Below are 15,514 nucleotides of genomic sequence, written 5' to 3'. Positions count from 1 at the left end.
TTTTGCCTTCAATCTTTCCAACATCAGGGTGTTTTCCAATGAATCTTGTCTTCTACTTATGTGGCCAAAGTATTTAAGCTTCAGCTTCATGAAATACAGAGGGGGAAAAAAAAAGCAAAAATAGGTACTGCCCTGAGGCAGCTTACATTCTAGAAAGACATTATGTACATATGTGACAACAGACAAAATATGTACATGACAAACAAAAGATGATTGGAAGGTGGCACTAATGTCTGGGAGAATCAGGAAAGACCTCATATGGAAGGTGTCACTTTTACTGAACCTTGAAGTAAACAAAGGATACTGATAGGTAGTTGTGATGTGTGGGAGAGAACTAACACCATGTCGATGACTGCCTTTCTATAAAGGTAGGATGACATAGTAGATAGATTTAAGAAGGTCTCAAACACTCCATAGATGCTTAGACACTTTCTGACCCAGGACAAAATACTCAATCTCTCTGAGTCTGTGTCCTCATTTAGAAAATGGGGATATTAACAAAGTTATTGTAAGGATCAAAATGAAATGGCATATATCAACAGTCTGCAAACCTTTAAGCCTTACAGAGAAGTCAGCTATTATAATCTGTATTCCATGGTCTGAAGTAGTTTGCTTGTAAACATTCTTTGGTCTCTATAGTTAATGGCATAGTATTTTTTCCTTTTAAAATAGATGTTTTGACCAGCTCAGTATTTTATTTGGAAGCAGGAAACCATTATCCTGTGACAACATTTCCTTCTAAGTGACATTATCTCCTAAATAGATATCAAAGGTCCAAAGTCTTCTTTTTTAGTTCATAAAACATTTTTGTCCCAGTGTTCTGCTTGTTTATGTCCTACTACTCAGTTCCATTGATTAAAATAATTTCCCCTTAGTGCAGATGGAGGCCTTTAACTTTCGTTTGGATTACTTCATGATGAGATAGAATGCTATTAAAAGGATCCTTTGATCAAATCCTCTGTTCCCTGACAGGTTGAGAAAGAAGAGTATTCAGAGTCAAGAGATAAAGAGATGTTGAGCTTCTTCAGGTAAAATATCCTATCTGGAGAAGAAGATTGGGGCTATTTATTGCTGCAATCATGATATATAATAAGGTCTTTGGGGGGGGGAAGTTATCATTCAGTTTTAATCAGGTTATTCAAAAGGAACAGCTGCAAGCAGAGATTACTGCTTAGGCTGAAGGTAAGAAAGCTTTTTTTTTTCCTTATACAGTGGAGTACTGCAGGGTCATATGTAGAAAATATGGGACCTTTCTCTGTTTTTATTGAGAAAAGCAAAAAAGAAAGATTAAAAAAGTGTTCCAAACTCTTTGGAACCTAGCTGTATAGTGAACAGTACTGTCATGCATGGCCTACATGATTTGGCAGCCAGATTAGTTGACCTGTTCACTTGGCAGTTCATCTCCTGTCTCCTATACCATTCCACTAGCTGTTCTCCTTGTCTGGAATGCACTCTATCTTTGCCTTTGTTGCTTACAAGCTGTGGTTTCATGCATACAGGGTGTCACAAAGTCTTAATGCTGTTTTAAATTTTAATAGCTTTAAACTGCACTAAGACTTTCGGCATACATGTATACTTACCCATTTATATGTCATATCCCTTAAGAGATGAGTGTGTTTTTCATTTATTTGTATTCTTGGTGCCTATTATAGTGCCTTACACAGAGTAAATACTTAGTAAATTCTTATTAGATTCCAACAAAAAAGATACAGAATTTTTTTTTCAAAATGTGGTAATAACTTCCACTTTTATTTATTATCTTCAGAGTTGTTTAAATGACAGTTTCTAATTTAATATAAGATCATTAAAACCAGAAGTTCAAATTAAATATTCCTTAATTCTCTAAAATGTCACTCAACAGTGGAGTTACAAATTATAAACAGCCACCAAGAAGAGATATTCTCGTGTTGAATGCTAGAAGTTTTGCTTGCTTTTTGTTGTTGTTGTTTTTACAGATTGGTAACATGTTTTACTCAGATTTTTTAACTTAAATATAGAAGCTATGAAGCTGAAAAAGGCAGCCAGTTCATCAGGCAACAAACTTAGTAAGCACTGGGTACCAAGCACTATGCTAAGTGGTGGGAATACAAAAAATGACTATTCCTGCCTTCAGTGAGCTTATAGTCTAATGGGAGAGAAAATATGCAAATAACCATGTACAGATAAGATACAGACAGGATAAATTGGAGATAATCTACAAAGGGAAGGCACTAACCTTAAGGGTGATTGGTAAAGGCTTCCTTTGAAGGTTGCATTTTAGCTGGGCTTTGAACGGAGTCAGGAGGCAGAGATGAGAAGGCAGAATATTCCAGGTAGAAGGGAAAACCAGTCCAAAAGCAGGGAACTGGAAGATGGGGTGTCTTGTTCTCAGAAAAGCAAGGAGACAAGTTTCACTTTCCATGAACGTTAATCATCTTTCCATGAAACTATATTAACTCAGGCTAATTCAAATCAATTAAGTTAAACATTAGCATACCTACTAGAGCTGTGGGCTGGGTTGGAGGTACAGTGTCACATTTCCGGGCTTGGTTTCTCCTTTGTAAGATGGGGAGGGTGGACTACATGTTCTTTAAGGGCTCTACCTACCTCTGTGCCAATCCTCACTCCTCACAAAAGGGCTTATGTGCACTCTGAGGATATTTAAAAAAAAAGACTACTCTTTATCTCATCTATTCTGAACCAAGTGAAATCTCAGAATGCTACCATACGGCCTCCACAAAAAATGCCCATCAACTTAGTTATCTCACCAGTCTGTCTTATCTGCTCCCACCTATGTGATACCATATCATAATAGCATATGAACTTTATCCACATGAGAGCCATACTCTCTTCTTATAAACACTCAGACACATAAGACATCAAGTATGGAACCAATTTTCTTTAAACAATAAGCACATGAATTCACCCTGAACCCATAACCAGTCCTTAAGTTTTAGGAATTGGATAGAAACTTAGGAATAGATATTAAGGAATAATTCCCTTACCTTTTCTACTGGATCAATTCCTTTCAATCTCCTCTCCCCCACCCAGGAACCTATATAATCCTGTTGACTTATAGGGAAATAACTCAATTTTCCAACAGAGTTAAGAGAACACTTTTTGATCTATTGCTTTTCTTTCCCAAGTACCTTCAGAGTCCACATGACTTATAGTACTACACTATTTGTTGTCCAAATAATGGATAAAATCATGCTTTGGATGTTTCAATTGACATGATAACTGGATGTTGTCCAGTCATTTCAGTTGTGTCTGACTCTCTGTGACCCCCTTTGGGGTTTTCCTGGCAAAGATACTGGACTTGCTTGCTATGTCCTTCTCCAGCTTATTTTATAGATGAGGAAACTGAAGCAAACAGGTTAGTACTTGACTGAGGTCACACAGCTAGTAAGTATCTAAGGCCTGATTTAATTCAGGAAGACTCCTCTTCCTGCCTCTAGGCCCAACACTCTAACCAATGTACCATTTAGCAACTGGATACCCCCCCATCCTTTTGCTTTGTCATCAGCCTTCCTTTTCAATGACCTCACTGTTCAATGTTCCAAGGTCAGATTTTCTAAACCAAATTCCTGCTTCATTGTACTGTCTCTACAATCATTGGCTACATACTCTCATCCTCATTTTTTACATCTGCTCAAATCCAGGAGTTGGTCCTTCTTCCCAGGAGACATTATCAGCTGGACCTATGGAAAATATAACTACTAATGTAATAGAGTTTCAAAAATGAAATAGCCGCAGTCAACATGGCTCTAGATCATTGGAAGTTTCCCAACTCTTTAACAAGTCCAGAGCCAGAATATCTCCAGGTTAATAAAATTATCTATTCTTTCACTTCACTCCCATGTACACTCTCTACCTAAAGTGCTTCTGGGATAAGTGTGGGAAAAGTAACAATGTTCCTTGCTCAAAAAAGATCTCTCTTTTATTTTTTTTCTATTCTAAGACAAGCTGGAGTGAATAAGTCCCATATGCCAATTTCTTGGCTAGTTTCTAGGCAGAGAATAGTCTATGGGATCAGCTCCTCACACTGAGTAGTTTAAAGATAAAGACTGGTGCTTCTTTTCTTTGGTTTTCCCAAATTTCCTTGCTGTGTGCCTGCTAGGTCAGGCAAATCACAAATAGAGTTTCTCTGAGACCTGAGAAAGAACTGAACTTAAAATGGAAAAGAGGGACAGATCAAGCTATTCCAGATATAGGTAGATACCTATGAAACACATGCATGGTGAGAGGACCCTGAAACTATAGTGAGATTCGTGCAACCACCAAAAACTTTTAGTCATGTTTTAATGACCATCAGCTTAACTCAGTGACATGTCCAATGTAAGTTCTCATTGGTAATGTCAAGGTAACGTTTGGGTAAATTGGCATAACTTTTTTATATTCCAATAAGTTATGATCAATAAGGATTGCTTTTTTATGGAAATAAATCAGACTCCCCCACAATTCCTGTCTTGACCCATGGAATACATGAAGAAATTAAATTAGCTGCCGTTGGACCATAGCTAACACTCATAACTAACCTGTTTTCCACAGACATTCCCTTCTCTCATATCTGCCTCTCTCTCTTTCCTCAAAAAGGTAAAAAGACAAAATTCTAAGGGGGGGAAAAGAGAATTTTTGATTTACGATAATCTGCACTGCAGGCATTACAATATGCTACAAAACTTAGGAAATACCAAGAGAATTGCTTTCCTCTCTAGAAGACAAAAGGGATACTGTTATTTATTGCTATTTGCCCTGAGGATCTCCTGCATGTGCATACTGGATGTCTGGGCAATCTATTACTTCTCTTTAAGTAGATATTAATGTTTCCTGTCCATTTTAGCAGTTTCCAGTGGCTTCTGAAGTCATTGCAAAAAAACATTGGATATCTCTCAGAACAGATGTCCTTTAAACGGCTATATGCTGCCAATGTAGTTTGATATCACATGTCTTACCACCAAATATCTTCCTCACTGACTATATTTTGCAGCTGAAATCTCATCATTTTGCCATCATTTCCCCAAAGTATTATATGGCTATTGGGGAAGGGTGAAACAGCCTACCCAACATACATAGCTTATCTCATTCTATATATTACCAACAAAGCCCAACAGCAAGAGATAGAAAGAGAAATGTGTTTTATATATATATACACATATATATATACACATATATATACATACACAGATATATATATACATGTATATATGTATGCATATGTATATATGTGTGTGTATATATGTATGTGCATATGTGTGTGTGTATATATATACACATATATTAGAGAAAATGTTTTATATATACATATATACATATGTATATATACATACATACATATATACATATGTATACACACACACACACACACACACACATATATATATATATATATAAAAATTTATAAGGATATAAGTCATTCCCCAATTGATAAATGGTCAAAGGATATGAACAGGCAGTTCTCAGATGAAGAAATTAAAGCCATCTATAGTCATATGAAAAGATGCTCTAAATCACTATTGATGAGAGAAATGCAAATCAAAACAACTCTGAGGTATCACGTCACCCCTATCATATTGGCCAACATCACAAAACAGGAGAATAATGAATGTTGGAGAAGATGTGGGAAAATTAGAACACTAATGCATTGTTGGTGGAGTTATGAAATGATCCAGCCATTCTGGAGATCAACTTGGAACTATGGCCAAAGGGCTATAAAAATGTGCATACCCTTTGACCCAGCAATAGCACTTCTAGGGCTATATCCCAAAGAGATCAAACAAATGGGAAAAGGACCCACATGAACAAAAATATTCATAGCAGCTCTTTTTGTGTGGCAAAGAATTGGAAATTGAGAGGATGCCCATCAATTGGGGAATGGCTGAGCAAGTTGTGGTATATGAAGTAATGGAATACTATTGTGCTATAAGAAATGATGAACAGGCTGACTTCAGAAAAACCTGGAAAGACTTGTATGGTCTGATGTTGAGTGAAGTGAGCAGAACCAGGAGAATGTTGTTACAGTAACATCCATGTTGTGCGATGGCTAATATTGATAGACTTAGTCCTTCTCAGCAATTCAAGGATCTAAGACATCTCCAAAGGCCTCATGATGGAAAATGCTATCCACATCCAAAAAAGAACTACGGAGTTTGAATGCAGATCGAAGCATACTATTTGCTATTTTTTTCTCTTCTGTTGAGTTTTGTTTCCTCTTTCTGGTGGTTCCTCCTATTGGTTCTAATTTTTACTTACAACATCACTAATCTAAAAATATGTTTAATAAGAATGTGTGTGTGTGTGTGTGTGCATATATATATATATACATTTATATATATATATATATGTATATATTATATACATATATATATATATATATATGTATATATATATATACATACATACATACACATATAGCCTATATCAGATTGTGTGCTGTCTTGGGGAGGGTGGTGGGGAGGAAGGGGGAGAAAAATTCTAAACTCAAAAGCATTTGGAAGCGATTGTTGATAAATCAAAATAAATTAATTTTAAAAAGAAAGAGTTGGCCATGTGATACTGTGAAAATTAAATTTGTCCATAATTTCTGTATCATGTAGCCTCATCTTTCTATTTACCCAGGCTCATAACATTGGTATTATCCTTGAATCCTCCCACAATCTTCCTCACTCCACATGTGGAAACTCTTGTCAAGTTCTGCCATTTTCATTTCTAGAACATATCTCACATCTGCCCTCTTCTTTCCATTAACACAACCACAACTGTAACCCAGAAGCTTATCTATTTTTGCCTGGACCATTGCAAAAACCTCCTAAGTGAAAGTTATCACCCACAAAGCTTTTAAGTTGATATTCCTAAAAGAAAAGTCTGATCACTGCTGCTCCACTTCCATTTTGAGTAAAAGTCCAGTGACTCCCTGATGCCTCTACAATCAAATATAACCTCCTCTATTTGCTTTTAAAATCCTTCACAACATGCTTCCAATCTCCCTTTCCAGTCTTATTACCCACTGCTTCTCTTCCCTTCCCATACTATATGACTCCACAAGATGCCTTCTTATTGAATTTATGAATGAATACACATGCATTTATTAAGTGCTATGTGTCATAAAATAACAGATAATAGGTACTAAGGACAGAAACACAAGTGAGCAAGATCACTCCTGTCTTCAAGCAGCTTATAATTAAAAAAATGAAGACACCATATATAGGAAAATGATGGCCAGGGAAAAGTGTTTTGGACAGGAAATTCAAAGAGAATGGCAATTGGTAATCATAAGGCACGTCCATACTAGGAATGGTTTTGTCACTTTGATTATGATTCTTCACAGACAACCCTCGATCTACCACCTCTATGCCTATACACCTGTTTTCCATTATCTGGAAAGTGTTGCATCTTCACCATCATCTCTTACTATCCCTAATTTCCTTTGAGTGCTATTCTACAAAAGAAACTTTTCTTGATGCCCCTCCTACTCCCTAGTGGCTTTGTCTTACCTCTACAAATTTCATGTGTTAATGTTGAACTTATTTTATATGTACTAATATACGTACATGTTTTCTGCCCTGAAGAATTTTGTGGGCAAGGATTGTTTAACTTTTATCTGTATGTTTTTAAAAGCTGGCACAATGCTGGGCAGAAAATTGTTGATAACAGTGAGACTTGAGGACAAATGCACACATTTACGTACGTGATCAAATGTGTGATTTCATCCATGCAGGGAAATCCCAGTAAGGTAATTCACTCTGGGGATGCAGAGAGTCACAGACACTGCAATTTATAGCCTTACAGAGTTGTCTGAGGGGATTGAGAAAATGAAGTATTTTGTCCAGGGTCATAAAGCCAGTATGAGGGATAAGTACTTGAATATATCAAATATACATACATGAATAAATAGTATGCAATAACCATATAACAAATACTTTGTTATATATAATTAGTAGTTAGCTAAATATAAATATAACTATAAATATAATAATAATATATAATAATATAATATATAACTATAAATATAATTATTTAGTTACTTGTTTTAATAAGGTGGAGATTTGGTAATTTTCTGTCTAGAACTGGTCACAGAAAGAAAATGAAAGATTATAGAAATTAAAGTGAATGTGACAAGGGACACCACTGCATTGTGCCATTCAAACAGTGAAATGCATTCAGCCTGCAGTTTCTCAGGTGACTCATACATATTTTGAGAGAATCTGGAACATTTTAATAGTATTTGATGTAGGAAAAAAAGAACAATAATTATTCTCTATCTTTTCTATCCCTCCTACAATCACACGCAGAGATTGTAACAGAAAGGGAGATAAAAGTGGGGGAACTGAGAAGGTGTCTGAGGCACCCAAAAATAGCAGAATGAAATGGAAGTTCTCTAAATAACTAGCATCTCCTTTTCCCCCAATCTACCAACCCTTCATCAAACCTTGCATTTGAGAAATGGAAGCAGGAGGAGCTAGTTATCCTAAGAAATAATGATGCCACTACAGGAAGAGGCATACAGATTTAGAGATGGCCAAAACAGTTTAGAAGGGCAAAGGGACACCCTGGTAGAATAAAGTCTCAGAAGACATTTCAACAAGTTTAGTGTGAAAATGTGAGTGAAGTATCTCATATATCACTTATTACCAGGTAGGCCTTCAACTTTCCACCTCCCCCTTTCAGAACCCAATGTACTTCTGCCACTTCATAAATCACTTTTGTTATCTTGTGAAAAATATTAACTGTCTTAAGATAATTAGCAAGCAAATATTTCACAGAATATTTTCCTGTAAATTTTTTATATTACTCTGTAGGTATTGAGATGTTGGCAAAGTAGACATCAACTAGTTATTAAGTGCCTACCCTATGTCTAACATGGCAAGGTTAAGGAAATTATATAGGCACACTTAACAAATCCAGAACTCAGTAATCTATGACTGTGCTGTTATGCCTAGATTTTCTAGCTGAACAGAAATATAGCTCCAGGAGGTGCTATAGCCAACAGAGGCAGGAGTTCTATAAAACTATAGATGCTCCAATGGAGAATTTTGCCAGAGTCACAGACCAGCTAAAAGCAGAAATCAGATCCAAACCAGACTCATAACCACATTTAAGGGGCATATAGAGAAGCAAGGTCTAAAATTTAGGAATCAAGGATTCTGTTTTTAAAAAATCAAGAGATTATTGGGTTAAAATGAGAATACTTCCATGTTGGCACTCATTGCTCTGAAAGTGGACAGAAATTAGTTTTACCCTGGCTGTATGTGATAATTCCTTCTTCAGCTTCTTAGGAGTTCCCCTGATCTGCTATTACGATTTTCATCATTTTCTATAAGAAACATGCACACTTTTAGCAGCAATGCATCTTGACCTCACATACTTGGAATACAAATGAACCTAAAATGAGGTAAAAGGAGAAGCCCAAAATGTCGACAATCCATCTAGAAAAGCTCATATACTTTCCTTCTGGGGAGAACTTAGGTGCTTAGTCAGAAGCTGCTTACTCTTATTTCACATTTTAACATCATTGGTTTTCCTATTGCTCACCTCACATCAGTTTGGAAGTGACACATTTGGAACAGAAATGAAGGGTAGGGAGAGAGTGGACAAGGTATGGTGCTAGAGAAAGGCACCTTGATAATTAAAAGGAAACAATGAGGGCATCATAGGAGTGAGGGAACAAAAAGAAAAAGAAGGAAAAAAGCCATGAGTTCAAAAGGCATGTCTGTTTAGGGTGATATAATGTAGGGATAAATAGCCTTACACGTTGGAAATAATCTGTTAGGCCACTATTGTAAAAGTGTACAGTGTAAAATCTGATGCTAAAAATGATAACCCTGAATCACCAATAAAGTTTGTCTATTTACAAAGGCAGAGAAACATGTAATTCATTCAAGAAACTTCCCATAAAACTATATATAATATGTATACATATATATACATTTATATATATAATTTATGTATAAACACAATTCTATACTTATATTTATATATGCGTATGTAGCTATGTATGTACATACATAAATGCATATTCAGTTTTGGTGCTTAAAGGGATATTCTTTAGATATCCAGGTAATTATGCATTTCATTGACAAAATATGAAATCTGTCCAAAATGAGGTGTATTCCTAAAATGTAAAGGTTAAAAGACATCTCTAAATTCCTATTGATTATTGCTGATTTAAGAAAGTTACAAGACAAATTGAGTGTTAAAGTGTAAGACATGGATCTTGTATAAAGTAAATTTCAGTCTGATTGGAAAGAATAGGTTAAAAACATGTCCATGAAATGACTGGAAAAAATGAAGCTTGATACTTCTTAGAACTGACTACAGATGCAATCAGAGTTCTCTTAAGTGAAGTCAGTGTGGGTTACAGGAGTTTTCATGGAACAATTGGTCCGTGAACTAGGCCTTGAGAAATAAGAAGAATTTGGATGGCTGAGAGGAGGTGAAAGGGCATCCTAGGAGATAGAAATTGCTTGATACAAAGTTAAAAGAGTAGAAATTTGCATGTAGTGGATAAGGAACTGTAAGAATGGAGATCAGATCTGAAAACTGTTAATTATTTGTTCAGGGTCCTTTTAACTCTGCCATGCTACCTCATCAGCCAGCCAAACAGTCAACAGGGTCACAATACATTGTTAAAAGAGTAAGAATTTGAGAAGTGGCTTTAACTTGTTGCAAAAGGCATATGAAAAATATATTAATTGAATAAGATCCATTGTCTTTGGATGGGTCTCCACCATCTGAATAAAAGATTCTTGAGTGCTGATACTATGCAGCCTTCATTTGTTTTACCGTATTCCCATCCTCCTTCCCTGTCCCCTAAGCACTGTGTAGCCAGCTAGGTGGTGACTAGACAGAGGGCTAGATGCGGATTTTGAATTCAAATCCTGCCTCAGACTCTTACTAGTTCGGTGACTCTTGGCAAGCTTTTTAGCCTCTCTCAACTTCGGTTTCTTGATCTCTAAAATGGGGATAATAATAATACCTACCTCACAAGTTTGTTGTGAGGGTAAAAGTTGTTAAACTACTTTACAAACTTTAAATTGATATATAAATGCTAGCTATATTATGATTATATTTTTATATTATCTATGGGTTGTTGGACAGCTGATGGAGAGGATTACTTCTTAAATTCTAATTGTAGTCATCAAGCTGCTACTTTACTTTGGAAGAGAATAGCTAAATATAGATTAATCACAAATTAATATCTGATTGTCTCACATTTATAAGCACGTATTTAATCTGTGGGTTTTTGTCCAAGAAAGGCTGATAGTTCTCATGAAAACCATGGGTCCAAAGCCTAAATCATTTAGGGACAGGCGAATTTTCGCTCCCCCCATTGATACACCCAATTTCTACCTCCAAAGTATAAATAATGATTCAATAGAATAATATCAGCGAATCAGGAAACATTCATTCTGCCAGGAGAGTAGCATCTGGATTTCCTGGATAAGGACTGGAACAAAATTTTTATCCTCAAGGTCAACACAAAATCTTACTGGCACCTAAACTATGATTTGTATGTTTTATTGGAAACCCCAAGAGGAGTAAACGGATTTCTTAATACAGCTGGGGGAAAAAAAGGAGAAACTTGGCAGGGTAATTCTCTCTAGAGTTATATAGAAGGCCTGAAAAAAGCTGCATGTAGAAATGAGGCAAATAAAAAGAAACTGAAAGTCAGATATATTCAAGGGATTTGAGCTATAAGATCCAGTAGAAGAAGAAGATTAAATATGAAGAGCATCTTTTAAACTCTAAGAATAAGAAAAGAAAATCTTCCACAGAGAGACTTTCCAGTTTAAGGATATCTGGGAAGATAAGGTCTTAGGAGAGAGCAGAATTCTCTCCAAGGTTACTTGGGAGATAAAAGAACAGTTCATAATCTTTAGGGATGTAAAGAAAAAGACTTGGTTATATATACCACAGTTGGATTTCTAGAGGATTAGGAAATATAATTCCTTCATAGTCACTATCATCAATCGCCAATGCAAAAATATGGACCCCCTTCACCAAGAGCAATAACCACACCTGAAGAGCAAGTTAAATTCATGTGGGCATTTAGGATCATCAAAAAAAAAGTAATTAATACCTGAAAAAAGTATATTCAAATGTAAGTTTAGGGTGAAAGAATTTATCACAGAATCTTAGAGCCACAAGTTATTTCTGAGTTAAATGAGTCCTGAATATTAGTCCATTTTATGGCATAAATCCTTTGCATGTAGACCTTCGATTGAAGAAAACACTGTTCTCATAGGTTCCTCATTCCAATTTTGAGCACCTTTTACCATTAGTCAGTCAGTCAATAGACATTTGTTAAGCACCTACTAAGTTCCAGGCACTGGACAAAGCTTTGATGATATGAAGGAAGGAAGGAAGGAAGGAAGGAAGGAAGGAAGGAAGGAAGGAAGGAAGGAAGGAAGGAAGGAAGGAAGGAAGGAAGGAAGGAAGGAAGGAAGGAAGGAAGGAACAAAGGGACAAAGGAACGAAGGAACGAAGGAACGAAGGAACAAAGGAACCAAGCATTTATCAAGCATCTACTGTGTGACTGGTGGAGCAGCTAGGTGACTCAGTGGAGACAGTACCAGGCTGTAGTCAGGAAAACTCATCTTCCTAAGTTCAAAACTGGCCTTAAACCCAAGCTGTGTGAATTTGGGCAACTCACTTAACACTATTTGCCTCACTTTTCTCAAGCGTAAAATGAGCTGAAGAAGTAAATGGCAAATCACGTCAGTATCTTTGCCAAGAAGACCCCCAAGTAGCATGAATTGTTGGATTGCCTGAAGGCCAAGATCAAAAAAAGAATATGGACAGCATCTTTAAAGAAATTATCAAGGAAAACTGCCCTGATATCCTAGAACCAGAGGGTAAAGTAGTCATGAGAAGAATCCACTGATCACCTCCTGAAAGAGATTCCAAAATGAAAACTCCAAAGAATATTGTAGGCAAATTCCAGAGTTATCAGGTCAAGGAGAAAATACTCCAAAGGAAAGGTATAGGTATAATTTGACTTTGATGTGATGATATTAAAAAGGGGGGTGAAAAAGGGAGGTGCCTTGGGAGAAGAGGAAAGGAGGAGGTAGAATAGGGTAAATTACAACACATAAAGAGGTAGAAGAAAAGAAGGGAGGGGATGGGCATTATTTGAACTTTACTCTCATCAGATTTGGCTCAAACAGGGAATAACATACATACTCAATTGGGTATAGAAAAGGGAAAGGGGAAAGGAAAGGGAAGTGGGGAATATAGAAGGGAGGGCAGATTGAGGGAGGAGGTAGTCAGAACAAAACTGGTGATGACGGACAGGATGAAAAGGGAAAGAAAAGTGTGAATGGTGGGGGTAGGATGGAGGGAAATACACAATTAGTAATCATAATTGAATGTGAAAGGGATGAACTCTCCCATAAAACAGAAGTGGATAGCTAAGTGGGTTAAAAACCATAATCCTACAATATCTTGTTTCAAAAAAAAACTCATTTGAAGCAGAGGGATGCACACAGAGTAAAGGTAAAAGGCTGGAACAGAATATATTAAACTTTCACTGAAGTTAAAAAAAAAAAAGGAGAGATAGCAATCCTGATCTCACACAAAGCAAAAGCAGAAATAGATCCAATTAAAAGAGATAAGGAAGGAAATTGCATCTCGCTAAAAGGTAACATAGACAATGCAGTCATATCAATACTAAGCATATATTCACCAAGTGGTATAGTATCCAAATTCTTAGAATCATGAGAAGATAGGCAGCGAAACTATAGCAGGGAGGACCTCAGCATCCCCCTGTCATAATTAGATAAATCTAACTACAAAATAAACAAAAACGAGGTTCCACTTCCAGAAGTTAAGATGGTGGAGAAAGAAGTAAGCCGTTCTCACTCTCCCTTGCTAAGCTCTGAAAGCCCAGAAAATATCACCCCAGGAAACACCCTGGAATAGCTGAACCAGCCGAAAGATGGGGTGCAGCAGTCGCTAGCCCAGGAACCTTGAGGGATTGATGGGAAAGGCCCCTTTTGTCCTTGGGGGAGCAGTACAAAATGAGATGCATCCCAGCAAGCTAGCAGAAAGCCCAACCTCAGCATACTAGGGGAAGATCCTGAACCCTACCTGGTGAAGCAGGCAAACACCAACACCAGGATACTGAGTGCCTCAGTATAAACAGGTGAGCCAGTGGAAACTAGCATGGAAAACCACCTTGTGCCACAGCATTCTATGACAACCAAGTCTTCCAGTGTCTCAACAAAACTCTGGGAAACACAGCTCTAAGGGGGAAAACCCCAGGTAGAGAAACATCCTGCAGCAGCAAAACATCCACCTGAAAGGAGCTGAAGAAGCAAAAGGAAAGGCCCAAGTGAGCAGGCAACCTCTAGGGGACAGACTACCCAGTCCTACCCCCAGAGTCCCAGTGTTGCTGATTCTAGCCCAACACGAGGTAAGCTGCCAGAAACCTACAGCCTCCAACTGCCAGCATCGGAGGCCCCAGCACACAAAGCCAGTGACCAGGTCCTAGGCTCCCAACACAAGAAGCTTGGGTCAGTGCCCCCTGCTCCCTGATGGACAGCTCAATCTTTTTAAAGGCCAGGAAATAAGCAAATTCCATGAGCAAAAAGAAACATACTATAGATTCTTATTATGGGAACAGTGAAAATTAAGACAGAAATTCTGAAGAGGAAAACATTGTCAACAAACCCACATCTGTAACCTCAGAAGGGAATATGAATTGGTCTGAATCCCAAAAAGTCTTCTTGGAATACCTCAACAAGGATTTTAAAAGTCAAATAAGAGAGCTAGAAGAAAAATTGGGGAGAGAAATGAGAGGTATGAAAGAGAGAGTCGATAGCTTGGAAAAGGAAGGACAAAAATTAACAGAAGAAAACAACTCCTTGAAAAGCAGAATTACCCAAACAGAAAAGGAGACATAAAAATTCACTGAGGAGAAGAATTCCTTAAAAAATAAAATGGACCAAATGGAAAAGGAGGTACAAAATCTAATAGGAGAAAACAATTTGTTAAAAAAAAAAGAACAAGAAAGAAGTTAAGGAGGTGAATAGAATTTTTAAAAAGTTAAATATAATAGACTTCTGGAGGAAATTAAATGGGGATAGAAAAGAATATACCTTTTTCTCAACAGTACATGGCACCTACACAAAATTTAACTATGTATTAGGGCAGAAAAATCTCAACAAAGCAGAGTGGCAGATATTAAATGCATCCTTTTCAGATCACGATGCAATAAAAATTACTAAAGACTAATAACTAACTGGAAGCTAAATAATCTAATCCTAAAGAATGAGTGGGCCAAAAAATGAATCTTCAAAACAAACAATAATTTCATCAAAGAGAATGACAATAATGAGACAATACACTAAAACTTATGAGATACAGCCAAAGCAGTTCTTATGGGAAATTTTAGGTCTCTAGATACTTACATGAATAAAATAGAGAAAGAGATCAATAAAGTCAGCATGAAAATAAAAAAGCTAGAAAAAAATTTTGAAATCCCCAATTACATAACAAATTAGAAATTCTGAAAATCAAAGAAGACATTAACAAA

The sequence above is a fragment of the Phascolarctos cinereus genome, unplaced genomic scaffold (assembly GCF_003287225.1).
Source record: "Phascolarctos cinereus isolate Bilbo 61053 unplaced genomic scaffold, phaCin_HiC Scaffold_4;HRSCAF=312, whole genome shotgun sequence".
Taxonomy (NCBI): domain Eukaryota; kingdom Metazoa; phylum Chordata; class Mammalia; order Diprotodontia; family Phascolarctidae; genus Phascolarctos; species Phascolarctos cinereus.
This window is presented reverse-complemented; position numbering follows the sequence as displayed.